We start from the raw sequence: 6,064 nt of genomic DNA, 5'->3' as shown, positions 1-6,064 counted from the left end.
CAAGTAAGTTTCGTGAAACAGTTGAGATAGACAGGCGTGCGCTTTGTCTACGACACGAATTCTATTCCTGTACTGAACTGGAAAACCAAAATGTTTCCACACAGATGACTTAAATGTGTCTTGGGGATCTGCAATCTCAGTACTATGTGAAGCAGCCATCCTGCGTCTAGTAGTAACGAGTGTGATGCTTACTCAAGTCACATGACATAACATGCACTAAAATACTAACTTTAGAATATAATATTTAGAACAAATTCTCATTACTAAAACAATTTAATCAAATATAATAATAAAGATGTGTTTAAATTGGTTCAATTAGTTAGAGACAAGTGACGTCAACCTCAACAATGGGCAGCAGGGGGCGTGAGAGTACCGCGGTACGCCACGAGAGTTTCGCGATACGTATCGTGGTTGGTGTATCGCGATATTTCGGTTCGGTTTTAATATCGTTACACACCCATTTCATAGTGAATTGCTTTAATCAGTATAGACTTTTCAACTCCTCCAGGACCAGATATGAACACATGGAATGAATCTGGATTTTCACCTTGTACTTTTGCTAAACACCATTGCCGAACTTTATAAAAGATTTGTGACTGTTTTTCATTCAAAGAACGCAACAAAGCCACTGCATCTTTCTTTGGCATAACAGATGTATTGTGTTCTGTTTTAGAAATAGCATCATTTGGTAGAAGGTCAGGTATAAGGTCATCATTCTCTTCAGTTTTTGTTTGTTTCTTTTTGCTATCTACACACTCTAGACGCTCAAGTTCTGCTTCTGGACAGATTTGGGCCCAAGCATCTTCCATTGGTCCATATTGTTCTAAATCGTCTTAAGCTTTTTGTATGGTATCTGCTTCTTTCTCAAAATTTGCCATGTTTGTATCAACTATAATTTTTACAGATTGAAGTTGAGAATTGTGTATTGTAACAAATCCAGTATCATAAAATTCATTATGGCAACTAAAACCTGGTGGTTTCAATTGGCTTTGCAAGTAATGAGGCAAGAATAATTCTAAGATACTTTGATAATAGTTTTCAGGATTTTTAGTTGGTGAGAATCGAGCATATCGTACAACTGCAAAGTCTTTGCGAGTTCTCCTTTTCACAAATCCCAGGTCATTTTCCAGTTTTATTCTTTCTGAACAGTTTTCAGATTTAGACAAAACTCTGTATTCTGAGGCAAATGCTGCTAAACACATTTCTGCAAACTCTTCTGTTTTTGGACGAGCTCTGTATCTCTCTGTTATACTTGTCATCCATATATTATCAGTTTTACCCCATTCAGCTTTTTTATGGATGGTGTTTAATGGTAGACTCATTTTTATTGTATTATTACCAGTTGGAATAAAACAACTTTTCTTGATCCCTGTTTCAGTTTCATGTTAGTCAAACGATAAACACTCTCTTGAGCTGAAACTTCTCGATTATGTAAAAACACACTTCCAAGTTTTCTTAAAGCCTGTTTAGCGTCTATATTTCCTTGCTTGTGTGCTTCTTTTTGAGCATTTGCCAACAACAGTCCCATTTCTCTCTCTGCTTTAGAAATATAGGAAATTATATATATTATACAAGAGTAAGGATCCACAACAAACTGTATATCCATGTTTGCATTCCAACACCGTAAAAGATCTGGATTATATTGATTCACCCATACATCATTAGGCTTCCTCTTTAAGACAACAGTTGTTTTCTTTGTCATTTTATTATAAGCAGCTTCAAATATCTCTTGATTTATACCAATAGATGAAAAGAAAGTGTCAGTTGATTCATAGAGAGTGTCGTTGTTCAACAAACATTCTTTTACTTTTTCCATTACTGCTTCAGCCAGGTCTTTAGATATTTCATTAGTCTTGTTTGATTTTTTTTGCATAATTTCATGTTTTTTATCATCACTTTGTTTTTTGTCCTTCTCAATCTGGCTGTTTCTTGCAATGAATGTATTTCTAGTGGGTGGCTGTGGAAAGTTAAATCTACATGTAGTGCCTTTCTTTCTACATGTCTTTGAATGTCTTTTGCTGTGTTGTTGGACACTGCTCACAATCTCATGCATTTCGTTTACCTCTTCAGAGGGCATTTCACAAGTTACATAGCAGTCAACAAAAGCTACAACTTCGCTGTCAGCATCTCTGTCCACTTGAGGTGCATTTTCAACTCAAAACAAACAATGTGTATGTGGTGATCCCCGTTGTTGAAATTCTATTCGATAGAAATAATCTATTATTTTTCCAGCTGGTTCAGCTGGTGACATAATAACATCTTTTAGAAAGTAATGAAACCTGTGATCAAACATTCTGGCAGCAGTTACTGGATTTCGCTGAAGCAGCCCACATCTATTTGACCAGTCCAGTTCATTAATAGGAGCTTGACAACCCTCTTGCTTTACAATAGTTTGCATAAGCTCTGGCCAGCGCAAGTCAGCTGATGAAAATGAACAAAACCATGTTGGTATCCCAAGCTGCCGGACCATTGCAAACAAATCTTTTTGCACAGATTGCCAAAAGACAGGACTCCCTCTAATTGGCTTTAAGAATTTATAACCCTGGTCACCATGTAAAATCTTTTCAAGTGAGTCTTTCTTTGTCAGTGTGTCTGGAGTAATTGTTGTTGTGTTTGTATCATAGCCATTCCTTAGAGCAATAGAAACATTTGAAATAACTTGATTAAGCTCAGACAAATATTGGCCATAAAATATATAATCCATGTTTTGGGCAAAGCGTCCATCTGCATTTAAGATTCTATTGTTTAAATACCTACACAGTGTTAATTTTTCAGGTCGTGTGTCATGAAAAGTTCCTGTTCCTTTTGGGAAGAGAACTGGAAAACATTTGGCTTCATTTGTTTCATCCATTAACACTCTCACTGGATTATTTCCTTCAGCTGGAGCAAATGACATAATGTCATTAAAATGTTGATCTAAAACTTCTTGTGCAATATCAACTGGCTGTAAACATGAATCCATAAACAAACCATGCTGCTGTCGGTCATAAAGGGTTTCATCACCGATGTCTTCATTGTCATTCTCAATGTTGTGCTCTTCATCAACATAAACATCATCACATGTATTCAAAACATATTCATTTGTGTTACTTCTGTCATTAATCTGTTCTTCTTCTGCTTTATTAAGAGGATTTACCCAAGCTTTGTTAAATTCCACATCAGCGTACCACTTGTTATTTTCTTTTAAGTATGAAAGCGCAGTTTTTATCTTATTGGTATGCACAAACTTATATTTATAATGACCTTTATATGTCAATTTTCTTTTAAGTTTTACTCTTATCATCAAATCAAATCATCAAATGCGTTTCGTTTTTTCTGTATTTTGTGACACTGTAGTGTTTAAGATTGTCTCTATGTGCTTTATTTTCTTTGTATTTCACAATACTATAGTTTTTCACAGAATCTCTATATAGTTTATTTGTACAGTACTTTAACTTACTATAGTGTTTCACAGCTTTGTGATGCAAATAATTTGATTTGTATTTGTCTGTACTATATTGTTTTAGTTTTTCCTGATAGTTTCTATTTACTTTGTACTATTCAGTACCAAATTGAATTTTGGCCTTTTTGTGCAACGCATCTTTGTGATATTTTATTTTTGCTTTTATTTTTTTAAGTTGTTTAAAAACAAGGTCAGTGCTGTACTGTAATTTATGTTTATGAAGCTTACGTGAGACTGATGAACATTTTGAAATGACATTTTATGTTGCTCGTTCAACTGATGATGTACAAACGCCAGCACAAGTCCCAGATTTTGTTTTTACACATGCAACAACTTCATAATGACAGTTATTTTTGTTTCATGTTTTAAATAAATTCCATTGCTTATATATGCACGTCTTTTTGACAGCACAGTTGAGGATGAAAATTTCAGTCATTTCCCCTGAGTATATGTAAATATGTTTGCAGCAATCAAGTCACAAGCACCCTGTATCTCAAGTTCCGTAGCCCATGTTCCCAAAAATCGCATTCTTGATCTGGCAATGTATTCTGGTACAGAACTGTAACCTTGCCTTAGATACTGATTGTACTTCTGTTTATTCTGATGGATGTAATTAACAACACATAGCCAGTGTCCCTAGCTACAGAATCTGTTGCTCTCAGCAGTCACACTTTTTAATTTATTTATTTACTTGACCACAGTCTTCTTATTCATTATTTTACCGCAGTTGTCTGCTCTTTTTATATATAACCAGCCTGCAGGTTAATAACGTTATAAGTCACCCTCCACTATACAACTGTTGTGGTCCAGTGGTTAGCATGTTAGATTACAACGTCGCCGACCCGGGTTTGATCCTTGCCTGAGTATGTTATTATTTTCATTGTTGAGACATATAATACTGTTTGGGATGTTGAACATTTGAAGTTCTAAAGCAGCTGTTTTCTAAAAAAAAAAGACGTGATAGTGTAATTAGAAACTGAATTGGAAATGACCTTATTTTAATATAGTCAGTCGTGAACTGAGGTGGGCCGGTCTGAGGCTTGAAACTCCAGGGCTGAAAAGGAGTCCCACTCCGGCTCTGGTTACAGCCCTGACAAAGCAGTTTCCATCTCCAACAATACTTTTCGTTTTACAAGGTTCAGCCATTTCAGTCATATTTGAATTATAATATTCTTTTTCAGTGTGTACCAAATTTAGCTTCAAACAAATACTTTATTGTTGCTGCACTGTTAATGGAATGAACTGAAAAGGCACGCTACCACGTTGTAAAACAAATTCAACATCATTTGTGTGACCTGTAGAACACATTGGCATATTATGTTTTTCACAGATTTCACTTACTATTTCATTTGTGTTTAAGTCAACTGTGGAGCCACTACATCTTACATTGAGTTTCGTTTCAAATGTCTCAGTTTCATTTACATTCTTTGGTTTATTTTTTGTAATCATTTCACTGCACATCGTCTGCTCTTTTGGAACATGTTCATTGTTGTTGGGTTTAATTTCAAATGTCTCACTTTCACTTGTTTTCTCGGTTTCATTTTTTTTAATCACTGAACTGCACACTGCCTCTTCTGTTGAAACACGTTTATTGTTGTCAATCATTTTCACTTTGACCCCAGTTACCTCAAATGGACTATTGTCTGCATTCAGTGACACACCAAGATTCTTGAGAGAGATAAGCAGAGACTCTATATTGGGATAAAAAGTCACTATGCTCTTACCATCAGCTGCACATGTACCATCAGAGTTTCGGGAGTGTGGGTCAATAACTGCATAGCACGAAGCTATTTTCACAGCAGCACAAATGTTCAGATTAATATTTACCAAACATGCATCACACCTTTGGAATGCTAAATGTACTGCTTCAGCAAGTGACATGGCAAAACCTTGTAAACCAGTGGTCACCAAACTTGTTCCTGGAGGGCCAGTGTCCTGCAGATTTTTTCTCCAACCCTAATCAAACACACCTGAACAAGCTAATCAAGTTCTTACGAGGTATACTTGAAACATCCAGGTAGGTGTGTTGAGGCAAGATAGAGCTAAACCCTGCAGGGACACCGGCCCTCCAGGACCAGGATTGGTGACCCCTGTTGTAAACCTTCATCATATTCATCTACACCAAACAGGCCAGACAATGTTCGATCATAGTTTATTGAAAATCTACAATCATCTGGTGTGTGTGTGTCAGGCAGCTCATCAACACGTATAAAGCCTCGGCCAGGATCGTTAATTTTTCCAGAATCCCTCATAACACTGTACAGCTCATCACCATTTAGCAAACAGCATCCAGGTCACTTCTGTTCCATTGAAATAAACTTTTCATCTTACAAAACATAATTGCAGTTAAACTGTTGGCGGCACTTTGCTTTCCCATATTCTGGCCAAAACAATCAGACCCAGGCAATTCAGGCAACACAAAGACCTCCGCATTACCACACTTTCTGGACTAGTCCTCAATTGACACTATTTTTCCCCCTTTGCGAACAAATTTTTTTGCCCCTACATCAGATGCTTCAATTTTTTACCCACATTCCCGTTCCTTGAAGTTGGCCTACTCCTCTGCCTGATTGGCTGAAAATAGTTCAAGCATCATGTCATCCATTTCAGACTCAACCATAC

The 6,064-nt window shown here is 36.5% G+C and overlaps 1 long non-coding RNA gene across 1 annotated transcript; it reads right to left on the bottom strand.

Annotated features, from left to right (window-relative positions):
• Positions 1–3,303: 3,303 nt before the first annotated feature.
• On the bottom strand, positions 3,304–5,661 carry LOC141378711 (uncharacterized). Its single transcript, XR_012393947.1, has 4 exons — positions 5,531–5,661; positions 4,966–5,331; positions 4,514–4,867; positions 3,304–4,091 (listed from the first exon to the last, which is right to left on the bottom strand). It is a non-coding gene; the product is annotated as an uncharacterized lncRNA (long non-coding RNA).
• Positions 5,662–6,064: the final 403 nt, after the last annotated feature.

This window comes from Danio rerio, chromosome 18 (assembly GCF_049306965.1).
Source record: "Danio rerio strain Tuebingen ecotype United States chromosome 18, GRCz12tu, whole genome shotgun sequence".
NCBI classification, from domain to species: Eukaryota; Metazoa; Chordata; class Actinopteri; order Cypriniformes; family Danionidae; genus Danio; species Danio rerio.
The sequence above is the reverse complement of the archived record's forward strand: the minus strand, read 5'-3'. Positions and strand labels throughout refer to the sequence as shown.